This window comes from Triturus cristatus, chromosome 4_1 (assembly GCF_964204655.1).
Source record: "Triturus cristatus chromosome 4_1, aTriCri1.1, whole genome shotgun sequence".
Taxonomy (NCBI): domain Eukaryota; kingdom Metazoa; phylum Chordata; class Amphibia; order Caudata; family Salamandridae; genus Triturus; species Triturus cristatus.
This window is the reverse complement of record NC_140585.1, coordinates 1,037,428,475-1,037,448,942: the sequence shown is the minus strand read 5'-3', so window position 1 is coordinate 1,037,448,942 and position 20,468 is coordinate 1,037,428,475.

Below are 20,468 nucleotides of genomic sequence, written 5' to 3'. Positions count from 1 at the left end.
GCTCAGCCAGTGTGGATGTGCTGTGGAATGTTGGAATGCCTAAGTGTGGTGTGTCAGTTGAGAGGATGGGCTGAGTAGCAAGGAGGCTGCTGCTGGTGGGGCTCTGTTCTGTACCGAAGACCTATTCTTTTTTTTGTTTTTTTTGTTTTTTTGAAACCTTTATTACAGAATTCAAACGATATACAAAGATGGGCCTACAACCTTCGGGCCGGCCGCTAGTAAACAGTATGAGCATAGAATACAGTCAGTAAACAGTCGCTGCAGCGTGAGAGAGGTCACAGGAGTTGAAAGAAGCGTTGGCAGCCACACCGTTCGGACCCCCCACATGGCGGTTCCATTTTTATATAAGAAACGACAAACAAATCCACAAGGCAGCCAAAAGTCAAAGCAACAGTATGAGCTCCCCTGGGGAGGACCCTACCGATACACACGAATAGCGGGGGGGGATAGGAGACAAAGTAGACTCAAAGCCCAGAACTAAGGCGACAAGCAGACTAAGGAGACGGGGCCAGTGCCAGATCAGGCGTCAGCGGCGGGGTACAAATTCGGCCACGGTAGGTGTTCCAGGGGCCCCACACTTTCACCCATTTCCCAGGCTTACCTCTCGCAACATACACTACCTTTTCCCGAAACATACACCAATCCATGTTGTCCTTCCACGCCGAGACCGTTGGCAACCTCTGGGAACCCCACAATTGCGCAATGTCACGCTTGGCCACCATATATCCCAGAGTCACCCACCACGTCTGCGGCACTGAGTAGTCAGTCGGCTCCCACACATTCAGCAGACATCTCCTCGCCTCGGGAAGCAGCGTCACATGCGTGACCGCCTGCAACACCGCGTGCACATCACGCCAGAATCGCGCCACCTCCGGGCATTCCCACAAAATATGGAGGAAGGTCCCTAAAGAACCACACCCACGCTTACACAACCCATCCACGGCATATCCCACACGCATCAGACCCGGACCCGTAACATAGACCCTATGGAGTATCTTGAGCTGGACAAAGCGAAGGCGAGCCGGTATGGCCACCTCTTTCGGGGAGGCCACCGCAGACACCCAATCCTCGTCATCCAGCTCCAATCCATCGGCCACCCACACCTCACGAAGGCTAGTCAGCAGTCCCGAGCGATCGTTGATGAGCTTTTTGTAAATCAATGAAATCGTGCCGTCCGGTACATGCCCATCTAGCACTCTATCTTCCAGAGGGGAATACTCCGGGATGGAGGCAACATCCGGGAATACGGAGCACAGCGCGTGACGGACCTGGATATATTGAAAGTACTCCCTGTCCTGCAACTGGAATTCAGTCTGCAGCACATCGAATGTTTTGAATCCCCCTCTCGTCCAGAGATCGCCCACCTTGCTGATGCCTATCATGTCCCACTTCTCAAAGCCCTTCGAGGTCCACAGAGAGCCCAGCCGCTCAGATGCATACAGCGGCGTCGCCCGGGTCAACCGATCCTTCCACCCCATCGCCGAGTTTGCCGCGTGCCACACCCGTACCGCGACCCGCGTAGGGCTCGTAAGACGTGCGTCGAGCGATCTAGAATAAAGCGCCCGATTATAGTCGCCACCCGGCAGCAATAGTTTATCCATTTCAAAGGCCGGGTTAAGAGCGGGCCCATAAAGGCCGTGGTTTATAGCAGCCAGCAGGGAGGCCCAGTAATATCGTTTAATGTCTGGGAGGGCGACCCCCCCGTCGTACCACGGGAGCGTCAGCTTCGCAAGGGCGATACGCGGCCTACCCTCCCAGAACAGGCGTCGCTGCAGACTCTCCACCTAGCGAAAGTAGCGCGCCGGGACAACGTCCATCGTATTCTGTAAAGCGTATAGGAAACGTGGCAGCGACATCATCTTAAACAATGCCGCACGGCCGAGCGGTGAGAGCGGCAAGCGCCTCCAACGCGCCACGTCCTCCTTCAGGCGCTGGAGGGGGGGGAGCAAGTTCTGTTTATATCGGGCCTCAGCGTCCAGGGTAATGAAGATACCCAGGTACTTAAATCCCTGCGGAGCGATCTGGATAGGACAACCCCGCGGAAGGATAGGAGCCTCCCCGGAAAGGACATACACACAGGATTTAGCCCAGTTGATGACTAAGCCGGAGTTGCGGCCAAATGAATGCAAAACATCCACAAGTACAATCCGCGATTTACGCGGGGAAGCAAGGTATAAGAGAATATCATCAGCGTAAAGGGATACGCGATCCTCATACTCGGGGGTCCATCGGAGACCACGGATAGAAGGGTGCCACCGCAGCCACTCCGCCAGGGGCTCCAAGGCAAGCGCGAAGAGGAGCGGCGATAGCGGGCAGCCCTGCCGCGTGCCCCTGCCCAGCTCAAACGGAGCCGACACTCTACCGTTCACCGCCACCTGCGCCAGCGGTCCGGAGTATAACAGTTTCACCCAACCAATAAATCCTGGGCCAAAACCAAACTTAGCCAGCGTCGCCCAAATATATGGCCACTCAAGCGTGTCGAACGCCATAGTGGCGTCGAGGGACGCCAAAATGGCCGGCTCTCATATGAACGGGACCCGCGCGAGCACCCCATGCAAACGCCGCAGGTTGAGCGCGGTGTTGCGATGAGGGATAAAGCCGGACTGGTCCTGGTGAATCAGATCGCACACCACGCCAACCAGCCGATTAGCCAGCACCTTGGCGAGAATTTTGGGTTCCGCATTCAACAGCGAAATGGGCCTGTAAGACGTGACCCGATCCAGCGGCCTCCCCTCCTTATGAATAACCACGATAGTGGCCAGACGCTGGTCCAGCGGGAGGGAACCCGCCGAGCGGGCCGCGAGGAACATAGCACGGAGATGCGGCGCCAGCGTATCCGGTCGTAGTTTGTACAATTCGATGGGAAGGCCATTAGGACCCATGGCCTTGCCGGAGGCGACCGAACGTATGGCGAGGGCAATCTCCTCAGGTGTTGGGGTCGCGTCCAACAACACTTTATCCTCCTCCGAAAGGGAAGGCAGCGCAATGTCTTTAAGCAGGGCATGGGAATCCTCTTCCGAGCGGGAAGATACCGGGGAATACACCCCACGGAAATATTCTGCAAAGCAATCAACAATTTCTCCTGGTTCAGTGACACACACACCATCCAATTTCTCAATCGACGGGACAACTCGACTCGCTCTCTCCTTTTTATCCAGCCACGCAATCAGTTTACCAGCCTTATCACCCACATCATACAGTCTCCCCTGTTGCTCTCTACTGAGGCCCCTGGCTGCCTCCGTGACGAGGGCCTTGTAGTCCGCCTGCTTGAGTCGGAGAGCATGCAATTTGTCGTCGGTCACCCCACACTCCAAATCACCCTCCAACTCGGTTATCTCAGTTTCAATACGGGTCACCTCTTCCCGCTCGCGCCTCCGGGAATGGGAAATAAGGGACAGGGCCTCCCCCCGGAGTACCGTCTTAAACGCCTCCCACAGAGAAACCGCGGACGACACAGACCCCACATTGTCTTCAAAATATCGCTTAAGAGATTTAACCAAATCTGCACGAATTGTGGGGTCACGCAGGTACCAGGGATTAATCGGGGCCACCCTCCCCTCCCCCCTCGGGACAATGTCGAAGTGCAACAGGAGCGGGGAGTGGTCTGAAATACCCCGCGCCAAATGTCGTACCTCCCCAACCCGCCCCGCCTGTACCGCTGGCATCAGGACATAATCAAGTCTCGAAAGACTGCCATGAGCCCCGGAATGAAAGGTGTACTGTATCTGCGTAGGATGTTTCAACCGCCAACAATCCACCAGCCCCAAGGTATCCAAGAGGCCGGACAACCACGCTTGGGCACGGGGGAGATCCCTAGGAGGGTGACGATCCTCAGTCCCGGAAACCACAGCGTTAAAATCCCCCCCAACCACTAGAATCCCCTCCGGAAGGCCAAGGAGGAGGCGCCCCAGATCCGCAAAAGTAGTCGTTTGCAACCCTGGCGGGACATAAACAGAAACGAAAACAATCACTCTACCCTCCAATCTACCCACCAGAACCGTGTATCGTCCCCTGTCATCATGGAGCACCTCATCAACTTCCAACGGGAGCGAGGTCTTAGCCATAATGCCCACACCCCTCGAACCAGACGTGAAGCCCGAGTGGGCCATAAGGCGATAGCCCCGTCTGTTCATGGCACGAAAGGAGTTTCCAATGAGGTGTGTTTCCTGCAGAAAGACTATATCTGGTGAAATTCGTTTTAGGAACTGCAGGACCACCCCCCGTTTTATCCTGTCCCCCACTCCATTAACATTCCAGGACAAAAGACTCAGTCCCCTACCCCCCATCATAGCCGAAGTTGATCAATCGCCCCCCAGAGAGCACTTTAGAAATAGCACAACAATACTTCTGCCTTGTGGTACAAATAAACAATACCCAACCCCAACCCAACAACCCCAACAAAACTCCCCCCTCCCTGCACCCCTGCATGAGCCCAAACAGCCCCCCCAACTTGCAGTGTGCCTGTCGCCCCTATGTGATTTGAACTACTAAGACCCCCTAGAGGAGGAAGGAGAACCCCCTCGAGACCCAGCACCTCCTCCAATGGAGGGGAGACAAAAGACACAACAAACAAAAGCATGGCGTATTTTAAGTTCATGCCTCGAAGCCGCCGCTTGACGCCCAGGAAACTCAGTCTCTGCTTCTGGACCGCCTGTGTGAAATCAGGATAAAAGTTCACTTTCATGTTCTCCAGCTTAATCGGCCCTTTCAGTCTGGAAGCTTGCAAAATCGCATCCCTGTCCCGAAAGTTGAAAATACGGGCAATAAGAGGCCGCGGAGGGGCTCCGACCTTCGGTCTGCCTCCGGGAACTCTATGGGCCCTCTCCACAGCAAAGAATTTACTCAGTCCTCGAGGCTGGAGATGGGTAGAGATCAGGTCCTCCACAAAGAGATCCGCCGCCGACTCCTCCCGTCCCTCGGGTACTCCGATGATACGGATATTATTCCTCTGGGCCCGGCTCTCGGAGTCCTCCAGGCGCCGATCCATGAGCGCACTTGCCTGACGGAGCCGGTGCACCTCCGTTTGAAGGGCCGCTACCTCCGTCGTGAGGCCCGACGCGGTGTGGGCCAAGGAGTCGACCCGGTCATTCGTCTTGGAGAGATCAGCTCTCACAAGGTTGACATCAATGAGGACCGCGTCGAGTTTGTGTGCCAAAGTGTCGAATTGCTGGCCCACCGAGGTCTTCATCTCAGCAATGGCGCCCATGACGTCTTGCAAAGTCAGATCCGTAGGCAAATCCGGGGCATCCGGGGGGCACTCGGAGGACTTGTGCGATCCGCCGGGAGATCCCTTCGGGAGGGTGTAGCGGTCCATGACGTTGGCCTGATGTGCGGTGCCACGCCGGGTCGACTTGGCCTTCAACCGATCCCCATCCTGCTTCGTGGCCATCGTCGTGTATCTCGCACCCGCACCAGCCACGCAGTGGAGAGCAGGCAATCAAGGCCAGGAGCCTCGGGGGCCACCCCAGGACGGCAGAGCGGGCCACCGCAGGCAGGCAGGCAGGCAGGGTCTCCCAGCGAGGCCACCCCAACACCAAGAAGCGCTGTGAACCCACTTGCGATAATGGCAAGGGGACTCAAAAGCGAAAGTGAAAGTATGGGGTACGCGACTCGCCAGACCCAGCCCGCCGTTGTTGTTCACTTCGCCACTGGGTCGCCCCCAAACTCGAATCCGGGGTCAGGAGAGAAGTAGGCCGCAAACTTCAGTCGGTGCTCACTCCGGCACCCGGGGTACAATTCGAAAACGGAAAACGGGTACCACCTCGGCTCAGGCTCACCGACACAGTCCCCTCAACCGATTCAGGATGAAGACAGGATAAACGTAGGAGGTTGCGGAGGTCCTCGGGAGCCTCGCACCTACGCGGCCATCTTGTTTGCGCGCTAGGCTCCTCCTCCCGAAGACCTATTCTATATCTGATTCTATACTGCTCTATGCTTGATACTTACCTACAACTAAGAACTGTATCAATAAAGCATTCATCTTTATAATACACCTCGACTACATGGACTTATTACATTTGGCGATGATCTGGAAAGAATCTATGTGTACCATCTAATGGATTACACATTTTGATTTCTGAAGAAACTACAAGATAACTACATGAACCTCCTGAAACTTTAAGCTACGGATTTTAATGAAACTTGGCACCCTTGAGCCCCACCAGTGACCTACCATCGGTTGCCCACAACTGAAGTGTGCCAGTTCCTGCCTACAGTTTTTGCCTGCTGTTTGCCATTTCCTGCGACACCGGTCACCCGCAACTGAAATGTGCCAGTTCCTGCCTGCATGTCCTGCTACTTGCCTGTTCTGTGACCTGCCCGTCTCGACGCCTGCTTCTTCTGCTGTCGTTGGAGATCTGTTTTCCGTTCTTTTTCCTGCCTCACTACTGGATCCGTGCACTCTGCTGATCCCACTGAGATTTGTACCAAGTCTGAGCAATGCTAGAAATATGGCGTTCGGCGGCAATGATCGGGTCCCAGCTGGTTTCTGCGGACCAGGTTATGGTGCAGTCTGCTATTTGCTGTGCAGTATGTCAACCAAGGGAATTCATTGTGCATTTTGGGCAGTGCTTTGTAACTTCATGGGAAGCCGTTGCAGTGCTTTTATTTATTGGCACCTCAGAGTCATTAACTTCAATACTCACGATTTTCAAATTATTATATTTGATGTGGTGATGTCTCATGCCGGTATTCTGTACTTATGACGTGAGTACTTTTCCAATTTCTACATTTGCGCTTTGCCTCAGTGTTTTTTTAAAAGTTTTAATCCGCCACTGCCATTTTCTCCGTTATGGCAGTTGAACCACCACTGTATTACTTTTAAATATTTTCTCATGCGCACATAGATCCCGCGTGCGCTCTTACCGTCATCATGCTGCCTTACAAGCCCTCCCTTCATTTCCTTGTGACGTCTCTTGCACTTCGTCCTGCATTGCTTCCTCTGGACGCCTGCATGCTTCAACGTGCCTGGAGCCATCCGGCGCGTCGTCACATTACGTGCCGCCATCTTGCGTTTGGAGGCACCATCTCTTCACAGGAGTCACTCTGTTCCTTCTTTGCGTCCTTTGCCAGCCACAATAACATCACTTCTGCGACGTTTGTTTTCATGAGTAAGTGACTGATTTTGTTTACTCACTGCATCGCACGGCTGTCATGGTCTCTGCTTTGTGGTGAGTGTGCTTCGAAAATGACTTGCTGCCGCTTTACAGGACTCCAAGTAACATTCTATTGTTAGCCAACAAACGAAGTAAACAGATGTTGAACAATCTATAAAATGGCAATACTGAAGGAGTGCTTTATAACTGGGTCATACATCAAGGCGTTATACAGTCATCTGTGTGGCGAAGTTAAGAAAAAGTTATATTAAAAAATATATATATATTCCACACAAAGTGCTTTCTCTTGGAATGTCATGAGAGTTTTCCTGTTATAGTCACCTATGTTCTTTATACTGTGCTTAGGGCACCATCTACTGGGCACGTTATTCAATAACACAGTTCTTTATTTCTTTTTTTTTTTTTTTTGAAACCGTTTATTACAAAACTCAAAAAATATACAAAGATGGGCCTACAACCTTACGGCCAGCCGCTAGTAAACAAAAGGAGCATATGATACACATTGTAGAGCGCGCGTTGCGGCTAAGGAAGATGCACAGGAGTTAGCAGCGTTGATAGCCACACCATCCGGACCCCACTGTACGGTTTCATTTTAAACTGAAATAACAACCAGAAAAAACAAAAACCACAAGGCAATCTACAATCAGAAATAGCAGCATGTGCTCCCCTGAGAGGGGGACCCTACCGATCCATAGGAGTATCAAGAAGGGGAAGAGATCAGGATTAGGGCTGGGTAAAACTCAATGCCCGGAACAGGGAAGATGGGTCGGCTACGGGGATGGGGCAGGCGACGGATCGGGCAATAACGGTGGAGTACAGATTCCCCCGCGGTAGGCGTTCCAGGGGCCCCAGACTTTCACCCATGTCCCAGGCTTACCTCTCGCAACATACACCACCTTTTCCCGAAACATGCACCAATCCATATGTTCCTTCCAGGCCGAGACAGTCGGGGACCTCTGAGATCCCCACAGTTGAGCAATATCACGCTTGGCCACCATATATCCCAGAGTCACCCACCGCGTCTGTGGCGCCGAGTAGTCGGTAGGTTCCCACACATTCAACAGGCATCTCCTCGCTTCGGGTAGCAGCACCACATGCGTAACCACACGCAGGACCTCATGCACACCACGCCAGAATCGCTCCACCTCCGGGCATTCCCACAATATATGCAGAAAGGTCCCCAAAGCGCCACACCCACGCCTACACAACCCGTCCACAGCATAGCCCATACGCAGAAGCCTCGGCCCCGTCATGTAGACTCTGTGGAGTATCTTGAGCTGGACGAAGCGAAGGCGGGCCGGTATGGCCACCTCTTTCGGGGAGGCCACCGCAAGGGTCCAGTCCTCGTCGTCCAGCTCCAGTCCATCGGCAACCCAAGCCTCACGAAGGGCAATCAGCAATCCTGTGCGGTCATTGATCAGTTTTTTGTAGATCAGTGAGATCGTGCTGTCCGGAACGTGTCCATCCAGCACTCTATCCTCAAGGGGGGAACACTCCGGGATGGATGCAACGTCCGGGAAGACGGAGCCCAGTGCATGACGGATCTGCAAATACCGAAAGTACTCCCTGCCATGCAAGTGGAACTCCGTCTGCAGCATCTCGAATGTTTTAAATCCTCCCCTCGTCCAGAGATCCTCCACCTTGCTAATGCCTATCATGTCCCACTTCTCGAAGCCCTTCGAGGTCCACAGGGAGCCCAACTGCTCGGACGCGTATAGTGGTGACGCCCGGGTCAGACGATCCTTCCACCCCATCGACACATTAGCCGCGTGCCACACTCGCACCATGACACGCGTGGAGCCGGTCAGCCGAGCGTCGGGCGTGCTGGAGTAGAGCGCTCGATTATAGTCCCCACCCGGGAGTAGCATCTTATCCATTTCGAATGCCGGGTTTAAAGCGGGCCCATACAGGCCGTGATTAATCGCAGCCAGCTGGGAGGCCCAATAGTATCGTTTGATATCCGGGAGGGCAATCCCGCCGTCATACCATGGGAGCGTCAGCTTCGCCAGGGCGATACGCGGCCTCCCGTCCCAGAACAGGCGGCGCTGCAAACTCTCCACCTCACGGAAGTAGCGCGCTGGGACGGGGTCCATAGTATTCTGCAAAGCGTAGAGGAAGCGCAGCAGAGACATCATCTTAAACAATGCCGCCCGGCCGAGCGGCGAGAGCGGCAAGCGCCGCCAGCGCGTGACATCTTCCTTCAGGCGCTGGAGGGGGGGAAGCAAGTTCCGATCATACCGGGCCTCCGGGTCCAGAGCAATGAAGACACCCAGGTACCGAAATCCCTGCGGGGCGATATGGATCGGACAACCCCGCGGGAGAATGGGCGCCTCCCCAGAGAGAACATACACGCACGATTTAGCCCAGTTGATGACAAGGCCGGAGTTACGACCAAATGAATGCAAAACATCAACCAGTACTATAAGTGAGTTACGTGGGGAAGCTAGGTACAAGAGGATGTCATCAGCGTATAGGGATACGCGGTCCTCATGCTCGGGGGTCCAACGGAGACCACGGATGGAGGGCTCCCACCGCAGCCACTCCGCCAGGGGCTCCAGGGCAAGCGCAAAAAGGAGCGGCGATAAGGGGCAGCCCTGCCGCGTGCCCCGGCCCAGCTCGAACGGAGCCGATACTCCACCGTTCACCACCACCTGCGCCAATGGGCCCGAATACAGCAATTTGACCCAACTGATGAACCCTGCGCCAAAGCCAAACTTCGCAAGGATCGCCCAGATGTATGGCCATTCAAGCGTATCAAACGCCATGGTGGCGTCCAGGGATGCCAAAATGGCCGGCTCCCGTATGTACTGAACACGTGCAAGCACCCCATGCAAACGCCGCAAGTTAAGAGCTGTGTTACGATGGGGAATAAAGCCGGACTGATCCTGGTGAACCAGTTCGCCCACCACTCCGACCAGCCGATTGGCCAGGACCTTGGCGAGAATTTTAGGCTCCGCGTTGAGTAGCGAAATGGGCCGATAGGATGTAACCCGGTCCCGAGGTCTCCCCTCCTTGTGGATAACCACGATTGTAGCCAGACGCTGGTCCAGCGGGAGGGAGCCCACCGAATGGGCCTCCAGGAACATCGATCGGAGATGTGGTGCCAGTGTATCCGGTCTCAATTTGTACAACTCGATGGGGAGACCATTAGGACCCATGGCCTTGCCGGAAGCGACCGAACGTATGGCGAGGGCGATTTCGTCGGAGGTTGGAGCGGCGTCCAACGACACTCTGTCCTCCTCCGAAAGGGAAGGCAGCGCGATATCCCTGAGCAGGGTACGGGAATCCTCTTCAGAGCAGGAAGACACCGGGGAATACACCCCACGGAAATAGTCCGCGAAGCAGGAGACAATTTCTTCCGGCTCAGTAACACACACACCGTCTGTTTTCTGAATCAGCGGGACTACACGACTCGCTCTCTCCTTTTTGTCCAGCCACGCAATCAATTTACCAGCCTTGTCACCCACATCATACAATCTCCCCTGTTGCTCTCTACTGAGGCCCCTGGCTGCCTCCGTGACGAGGGCCCTATAGGCCGCTTGCTTGAGTTGGAGGACATGCACTACGGCATCCGTCACCCCGCTTTCTAAATTACCCTCCAACTCGGCTATCTCAGCTTCCACCCGGGTCACCTCCTCCCGCTCGCGCCTCCGGGTGTGGGAAATGAGGGACAGGGCCTCTCCTCGTAGTACTGTCTTGAATGCCTCCCACAATGAGACAGCCGAAGGCACGGACCCCACATTCTCGTCAAAGTAGCGCTGGAGGGATTTAATCAATTCAGCGCGAATAGTGGGGTCGCGCAAGTACCAGGGATTGATCGGGACCACCCTACCCTCACCCCTCGGAAAAAGGTCCAGGTGTAACAGGAGCGGGGAATGGTCCGAGATACCCCGTGCCAAATGGCGCACCTCTCCCACCCTCCCAACATAGGCCGCCGGGACCAGGACATAATCTAGTCGTGAGAGACTACCATGGGCCCCCGAATGGAAGGTATACTGTAACTGCGTGGGATGTTTTAAACGCCAGCAATCCACCAATCCCAAAGTGTCCAATAGACCAGAGAGCCACGCTTGGGCCCGGGGGAGGTCCCTAGGGGGGTGACGATCCACAGTCCCGGAAACCACCGCATTGAAATCCCCCCCCCACCACCAGAAACCCCCCCGGAAGGCCAAGGAGGAGGCGCCCCAGGTCCGCAAAGGTAGTCGACTGCAGCCCCGGTGGGACGTATACTGACACAAAAACCACCACTTTGCCCTCCATCCTTCCCACCAAGACCGCGTAACGTCCCCTGTCGTCATGGAGCACCTCATCAATCTCCAGCGGAAGCGAGTTCTTAACCATGATGCCCACACCCCTAGAGCCAGACGTAAAGCCCGAATGGGCCACTAGGCGATAGCCACGCCGATTCATGGCGCAGAAGGAGTTGCCAATGAGGTGTGTCTCCTGCAGAAAAACTACATCGGGCGAGATTCGCTTCAAGAACTGCAGGACCACCCCACGTTTAATCCTGTCCCCCAGTCCATTCACGTTCCAGGACAAAAGAGTTAGTTCCCTACCCCCCATCATAGACAAGAGCCACCATTCGTCCCCCCGAGAGCACTATAGAGCTAGCACAATGATACCTTTGCCTTGTGGTGAAAACGAACAACACCCCCCCATCCCTACCCACCCACCCCAACAAAACTCCCCCCTCCCTGCACCCCTGCATGAGCCCGAACAGCCCCCCCAACGTGCAGTGTGCCTGTCGCCCCATATATATAATAAAAACTAGCTAAGCCCCCTAGAGGAGGAGGGAGAACCCCCAAGAGACCCCACACAACCTCCATAGGAGGGGAAATTATACAGACAGATGCTTAATCGAGAGTGGCAACATTTTTGTCCAGAGTGAAGCCCAACATCACCCCCTCAGTCCCGATCCAGTGTGCCGTCTCCCCCCCGCCGCCCCCCCCGCCCCCCAGATCACGATCCCCAGACAGAGTGTCCAGCCAGTCTCCGTCCGCTTCGGGGCGATCAAAAAAGTGCGTGCGACCCTCTACCTCCACTAGCAGCTTGGCTGGGAAGAGCATTGCGTATTTAAGGTTCAAGTCCCGAAGACGGCGCTTGACGCCTTGGAAGCTCAGTCTCTGCTTCTGGACCGCTGGGGTGAAATCCGGATAAAAGTTCACCTCCATGTTGTCAAGCTTAACCGGCCCCAACAGTTTGGAGGCTTGCAGGATAGCGTCTCTGTCCCGAAAGTTGAAAATCCGGGCAATGAGGGGCCACGGAGGGGCTCCGACCTTCGGCCTTCCCCCGGGAACCCTGTGGGCCCGCTCCACCGCGAAGAGATAGGTAGCGATCAGGTCCTCCACAAATAGGTCCGTCGCCGCTTCCTCCCGTCCCTCGGGTACTCCGATGATGCGGATGTTGTTTCTCCGGGCCCGACTCTCGGAGTCCTCCAGGCGCCGATCCATAAGCGCGCTCGCCTGACTAAGCCGGCGCACCTCTGTTTGTAGCGCCGCCACATCAGTAGTAAGGCCCGATGCGGTGTGGGCCAAAGAATCAACTCGGTCGTTGGTCTTGGAAAGATCGGCCCTCACCAGGCCAACATCCACGAGGACCGAGTCGATCTTCTGTGCCAGTGTGTCGAACCGCTGGCCTACCGAGGCCTTCATCTCGGCAATGGCGCCCATGACATCCCGCAGAGTCAGATCCGTGGGCAGGTCCGGGGCATCAGGAGGGTCCTCAGGGGATTTGTGCGGTCCGCCGGGAGATCCCTTCTGGAGGGTATAGCGGTCCATACTGTTGGCTTGATGGGTGGTGCCACGCCGGGTCGGCTTGGTCTTTGCCCGGTCTCCATCTTGTTTGGTGGCCATGGCCACTAGTCTCCCGGTCGCACCAGTCACGTCGTGAAGGGCAGGCAATCAGGGCCACAAGCTCCGAGGGGGGCCACCCCCGATCGGCGGGGTGGGTCACAGCTGGCGGGCAGGCCAAGTCTCCCAGCGAGACCACACCAACACAAAGAGCCCCGCGACCCAACCCTGCAGTGATTGCAAGGGGGTGCGAAAGCAAAAGCGCGGGGTGCGCGACTCGCCAGGCCCGGCCCGGCCCGCCGCTGTTGTTCACTTTGTCACTGGATCACCCCTCAGCGCAAATCCGGGGTCTGGCGAGGAGAAGGCCGCAGACTCCAATCGGTGCTCACTCCGGTGTCCGAGGTCCGATTTGACAACGGGAAACGGGTGCCACCTCAGCTCAGGCTCACCAACACATTCCCCTCATCCGAGACAGGATAAATTCAGGATAGTCGTGGGAGGTTGCGGAGGTCCTCGGGAGCCTCGCACCTACGCGGCCATCTTGGTTGCGCGCTAGGCTCCTCCCCCCAGTTCTTTATTTCTAACATGCATTTCTCCTCATAGGGAATTAATTAGTTTACAAGCTTCCCTTTGGAATGTGTTTCATGTAATCCACATTGCTAACCTGTATTTGTTTGGTGCTTTTCTTACTTTCTTCTTGATGATGCACATCTTGTTTATTCTCATGTCTATTTTAAAACTTAACAGTTTGCATTTGCACCTTCACACAAATATTTTTAGGAGGGATTTTTCACTGTTTCTTTCAAGAGTTACTGGAGCGAGATTCTCTTTATTGACTCCACCTGTGCATATTTACTGTGCGTGGATTAGTTCAAGATTTATGTTGTACTAGCCTTTTGGCTATGTGACCTTCCACCGGTACGTGGATTTGTCACCTATTTTTTTTTACATGATTACAGTGCTTTGTTTGCAAGTTTTAGTAAGGGGACTGTCATTGATTAAAGTATACAGTATGATAGCCTACTGGCTATGTGATATTCCACTTGTGCGTAGTATGTCTCTTTGAGGTATATGTTTTGATAGCCTACTGGCTATGTGATATTCACTTGTGCGTTGAAATATCACCTGCAGTGTTTCTACTTGTCATTTTACTTTACGGTGCTGGATTTACAAATCCACTGTGTGTAGAATCTACTGCTATGATTTTCTGACAGAGTGTGTGTTTTTCACTTTTTCACATGGTACCTGTGCGTGATTCCACACCTTTTTACTGTCATGTTGGACTTATTTTCAAAGTCCAACAGGGTGTAGTTTTCACCCCTCTTTTACTTCTCTCTAGTTTCCTTCTCCAGGGATTATGTGTTGGATCATAACCAACCTTTTCCTTGTGTGTGTGAGTAAGAGAGTCCTTCTTAGTTTTCTCGGGTATGGGAGTACTTTTTATTTCTTTCTCATTGTTGCGCTAAATTCACGTTCACTGCTTATCATCTTCATGCTAGTCTGGCCAACTGGTGTGTCTTGCTGGTAACCCTGATGTCAAGTTCTTGTTTTCTTTCTTGGTTTGTTTTAGTTTTGCTGCATATATAGTGGGAAATACCCTTTTTATCACATTCTCTTTATTTTTGTGAATTCCTTGATCAATTCTGTTTCTTCTTCACACCTTTGTTGCAAGATCTATCTTTTATTGAAATTATTGTTTAGCATCTTGCATTTACTATTGCTATTCTTCTTTTGCGCCGTAATAAGGGGAGGAGGTGTGTTATGTCATTTTTTGTCTTCTCTCCTATGGATTATTGTATGTCTTTTCTCTAAATGCTTTGGCAGCAATTTTACTCCTATATTTATTTATGTTATTACTATGCTTACTTCTCAGATTCCTCGTTCGTTGCTGTTCATTAAAGGGGGAAGGTGTGTAGTATACTGGTCTTTAGTGTAATGCACCTTTCCTGCTTCTCTGCCTTGTTGCTCAGCCAGTGTGGATGTACTGTGGAATGTTGGTGCGTGGTGAGGTAATGGAATGTTGGAATGCCTGAGTGTGGTGTGTCAGTTGAGAGGATGGGCTCAGCAGCGAGCAGGCTGCTCCTGGTGGGGCTCTGCTCTGTACTGAAGACCTATGCTATATCGGATTCTGTACTGCTCTATGCTTGATACTTACCTATAAATAAGAACTGTATCAATAAAGCATTCATCTTTATACTACACCTCGACTACATGGACTTATTACAGGCAGCCTTTCTAACTCGGGTGGGATCGGGACTGCAGATGTTAAGGAGGAAAACACATTTCACCATGCCATGATTTACAATGATAGGGACTGCTCTCTTCGTAAAATAGTGCCCCTCCCTACAGTCCCTTTGGCTTTCATGCATGTTGAAAGTCTGAGCTCTCCTCCTCGGTCAATAGTGTGGTGATTGGGAAGCACACACCCTCCCACATGCTGATGTTCTAAAACAAAGCATAGCTGATCAGAGTTTACAGAGATCCGGATTGCTCTTGGCTTTAAACTGTGACCCTTGTTCTTAACGGAGATCTGAGTGTATTAGTGTTGAAAGATGAAGCTTGGCATTCCTTTATTTAATTTGTCTAGTATTTCCTCTGGCCCCTCGTAGTTTATTGGCACTGTATGGTTTGCTGCAGTGACTGGTTTGCTTTACAAAAATTGATTTAAGCTCAGCGTTAAGGGGGCCTTGATGCACAACTTGGAGCCTTAAGGCAGGAGAGCCCCAGGCCACCCATGGTAGCTCATCCAAGAGGAGTGGAGCTGGACTGTGAGATGGCTCGCATTAACACCACCATGTACTTCTTCCCATCCCTTATCATTACCACCAACAGTTAATTGTGTTCCATGCCACAGGCACTACCCCCAAAACCCCTGTTACAAAGTACATGCTCCAACTTCTCAATGGTTACCGCTCCCAGTTACTGCCACCCAACAAACTTCAATATCCACAGGGACTTGTTTCCTCTGCCTCGGAACCATATCACTCCACTTACTAAGCCCTCCTGAACCATCACCACTTTAGGCACTAACTCCCCTACCAATAGGCACTTACCCACTGCTTTTTCGAACCATTACTGCCCCAACATACTGAGCTTTTTCCCAACAGCTATCGCCCTTGGTGCTGATTACTCCCTGTCCTTTACAGTATTTTGTTTCTACCATCACCACCCTGTGTCTCTGTGGCACGCTGTTGCTCTCACTCCCTGCAATTGATTCTGCCTCCCCAGTTGGCTTCCTCTTTCCTACCTGCTTTAAAAATAAAAGCACTTCCATGCATTTGTAACATTTTTATCTAAAATCCACATCTGACGGGTAGATGATATATATTTTTCTTTTTTAGACACTGCGCCCCTACAAAATGACACCAATAGCAGCGTGCAGCATGGCTCAATACCGTTTGGAAATCCAATAGTTCCAAAAGGCGAGACCTATTGGCTTTACCAATTATTGTTCACAATGGTGGTAATGACTTGGCGCTCTTGTGGAGAAGAAGCCTATATGAGAACTTGATGGTGGAAATTTCTTGGTTAGTAAAAAGTTTCCGACTGCTTTACTGCTTCGTCGCATATTATTCGGCAAGGTCCCTGCGGGGTTGGTCATTGCGCAAGGCTACATAATGAGTTGGTGAGACTCTTTAACAGCTGTCTGCAGCAACTTTTTTTTTTATAAAGCAAATTTATTGATTTTACAACATTTACAGCAGACAAATCGGTGTAAGCCATAGAGCATCCAACATAAAAGTCAATCATCACAGTTCCTTCCAGTGTTTACAGCCAATGTAGCTACAGCACAGTCCATTATAACATCACTATTTACTTCAGACTTTATTATGCTTTTGGAGTCATTCTCTTGCTTTGTTGACAGACTTCTTATGTTTCATACACCATTCCAATGCTGTACACCATGTCACCAGTGAGGACGGGTTAGCAGAGTTCCAATGGCATGCCATGTCCCTCGTTAAGACCGCAGTCCCCAAGCCTACTTCTGCTCGGTGTGTTTACCCCTTCCCCCCCCCAAAGGCCTCCCAGATCCTCCAGGATCTCAGCAGTGCAATGTAGGGTATAGAGTCAATAGGTGTCTCCAACACGCCAGAGAGAGTGGAAAAGAGACAGCCAGGCACTAGGTTGCAATCACTGAACATTTCCAAACTACATGGAACAAATCTTCCTCATTCTGTGGGAATCTAAAGCATGTATGAGAAGGACATGTATTCACCTTCAACAACCTCAAAGGTGACAAGCAAGTAGTGTGTAGGTACTTTAGCTGTATGACTCGAAGTTGTGAGGATATGGGGCACACTCGCTGAGCCATTCTGGAATCCCTCCAGTCACATTCATCTAGGGCAGAGGTCTTCAAACTTTTTTATTCTGAGCCCCCCCCTATGCAAAATGTTTTGAGATCGGGCCCCCCTCCAAAACTTTATGACAAGGATTGGGGGAGCGGGAGGAACATGGCTGCGTGCAGGGAGCAGGGCTCATGAGATTATTTCAGGAATATTTTTTTATAGCTTATGAATTGCACCAAATATGAGACTTCTAAAACAGCAAAAGCATAAAACAAAACCAGATATCCCAAACAAACTGCTCCACATAACGGGTGTTGTGAGCCCCTCACACTGTTTGACCCCAATGCAACTATACCTGCTGCACTAATGATAACTGCAGTCCTGAGTAGCAGGCTATCTCCTTTGCCTTTTTTACCTCTTCCCCTCCATGATGGATCATCACCTCTGTCCTAATGCTTGAAAGGACAATAAGCTCTGATGCCCCCTTTTTTTTTTAAAGGTAGACAGTCATAATTGTGATGCAGTGGGCCCCTCAAATCCCTGGGCCCCAGCCCTGCTGCATCTGCTCCTTTATGATAACCAGCAGTGGCCACTTACACACTTGGCAGCAGTACCAGCTTCACAAATGAATGTCCCTTTAAAAAAAAACAAACACTTATATTGTCCCCTTCTTTGGGGTATCTCTCTGAAGAAGCGGTCTCTGGCCATTTGTAAACATAAAAATGAGTCTGCATACAGTGCTCCCTATTCTGGCCTTCTCTTTGACAATATCTATGAATCTCGCTCCTTTCCTCTGTCTCCTGGACCATTACTGTGAGGCCCCAAGGATCGAGAGGATTAGGGCTTTGCATCTGAATGCACCCTGCTGGCCTTCTACCTGCCACGAATTGGGTGGGGCGTCATTACGCCCCGAAACCAGTCGCACAGCAACATGCACAAGTCCACAAGTGTTTAAGTTAATCCGTGTTTAGGTAATTATTCGTTCAATTTTCTGCTTCAACTCGACTCCACTTGATCCACACTAAGAACATCATGCAATTTCCCAGGTTTCCTATGTTTCTGATGAGACCATCCGGACTTCTGTCAAAAACACGATAAACGCATGATTCATCCCAGGCATGTTCTTTTTATTAAAACCCAATGCATTTCGGACTACATAAGTCCTTCGTCAGGGGTAACTACAAATAAAATATGTCGTAATTAGTAATCAACATGTACATGTAGCATGATGCATATCTTCAACAATAAACTTTATCTATCAAACATCTTTTGTACTCTATGAATTACTGTGCACAAATGTAAAAACGAAAAAATAAATGAATGAAATGAAGTATACACGCTTCCCCCTCATTATCATACCCTGCCCCCGTGAACACCCCCTTCTGCTTAATGCTGCGGAGTTTCTTAACTGACTACCAACATATCCCATGTATATTTGAATGAAAGCCCTTCAAAGAACAGCCACTCGCTTTAAACTGGTGTGAGTCTCCCCTATCTAACGCCCTTCTGCCTAATGCTGCGGAGTTTGTTAACTAACCACCAACATGTCCCATGTATATTTAATGAAATCCCTTCAAAGAACAGCCACTCGCTTTAAACTGATGTGAGTTTCCCCTATTCATCGCGCTCTGTTTCTAAAGCATCAGTGATTTACTCTTGTGAATGATTTACCGCTCCGTAATGAGACATTCCGCCCGTAAGTTCCTAACTCTGATACACCTCCCTCTATTTACCCTGTTTAAAACGGTCCTGCCCTAATGCATTCAGCTAAGTACGAACGTACCTGCCCTGGGATATAGCAAACTCTCCATCCTCCTCTCGGAAACAAAATGTTAACCCGCCTTCAAAAACGCTCGGTTTTTAAACCTCGCGTGAAAATCGAAATCCCTCTCTGGTGTGTGCGTGTACTAATTATTCACCTGGTCAGGGCCTTTGCTACTCCGCAATTAGTTAAAACTACAATCCCCAAAGTGCATTGCTTGTTCGCATTCTCAATGCCTAAACAAACATAAAAGTGCTTCAGTGATGATTTCCAAAATAAAGCCATCCTTAATTGAATGAACATGCGCGAAACAAATGCTGTTTACAAATGCTGCTTTCCCTCTTTGTTGAAGTAACTGCTATTCTGGCCTTCTCTTTGACAATATCTATGAATCTCGCTCCTTTCCTCTGTCTCCTGGACCATTACTGTGAGGCCCCAAGGATCGAGAGGATTAGGGCTTTGCATCTGAATGCACCCTGCTGGCCTTCTACCTGCCACCCCATGGACTCAGCCTTCACAAAAAAACTGCCCCTGAATGGTTAATACTGACTTTGAGATGCCTCTGCCTGAAATCGAAGTGTGGGTGGTAGTGCAGAAAGTTAAAAAAGAAACCATGGTATTATGAGTTTCTGCAGCAGCGTTTTCCACATAATTATCAGTGTACTGCATTTGCTACATAATCTGCAGATTTCAACATCAAAATCTTGATTCTAGCTCAAACGGAACAAAAGTTACTTAAAGCGTGACAAAGTGTTCCGAAGCAGCGGAAGGCCCTTTGCAAAGATTGACTGGTAATCTTGTAGTTGCTTACTGCTGTATTTGGGTGCTACACTGGTACTAATGAGGTGAAATATTTCCCCTGACAGCGTTACCGTGAGTTAAAATGACAAAATAATGAAGTAATGCTAACCACGTAATTTAGTCAAACCTGCCGCATAATGTTGTACTCTTCTGCTGAATAATTCCAGTGGATCTGCTTAAAGCTTTATGGTGGCAAAGATCTATTCTTTTTAAGATGTAATGTAAAGGAGTTCTCAGCTGGGATCTGGAATATTGGAGACACTTACAAAAATGTTTGCATTAGATACAGATCGATTACTTATTACTAAAAAGTATGTTTTGTAAGAACTTGTTTTATCTCAATCACTGCATCATTTTGCAGCGGCCTAGCTTAGAGTATGTAAATACTGTTTTAAAATAATGACTTACATATTCACAGGGCTTTCTGCCACAGGCTGGGACCTCATAGCACTAGAAACAGGGCCTTTAGAATTATGCAGCAGGAGAAGGCCAAATTATGCCGCATGGTTGACTAAATTTTGCAGCAAGCAAAGGCGAATTATGCTGCAGATTTTGTGATAGCATTACTGCACTATTTTGCTATTTTTACACTGGTTAACATTGTCCTGGCCTTTATTGCCCCTCATAAGTACCACATTAACACCCACATATAGCAATAAGCAACAGAAAGGTGACCAGTCAACCTTTAAAAAGGGCCTTCCACTGTGAGGTAACA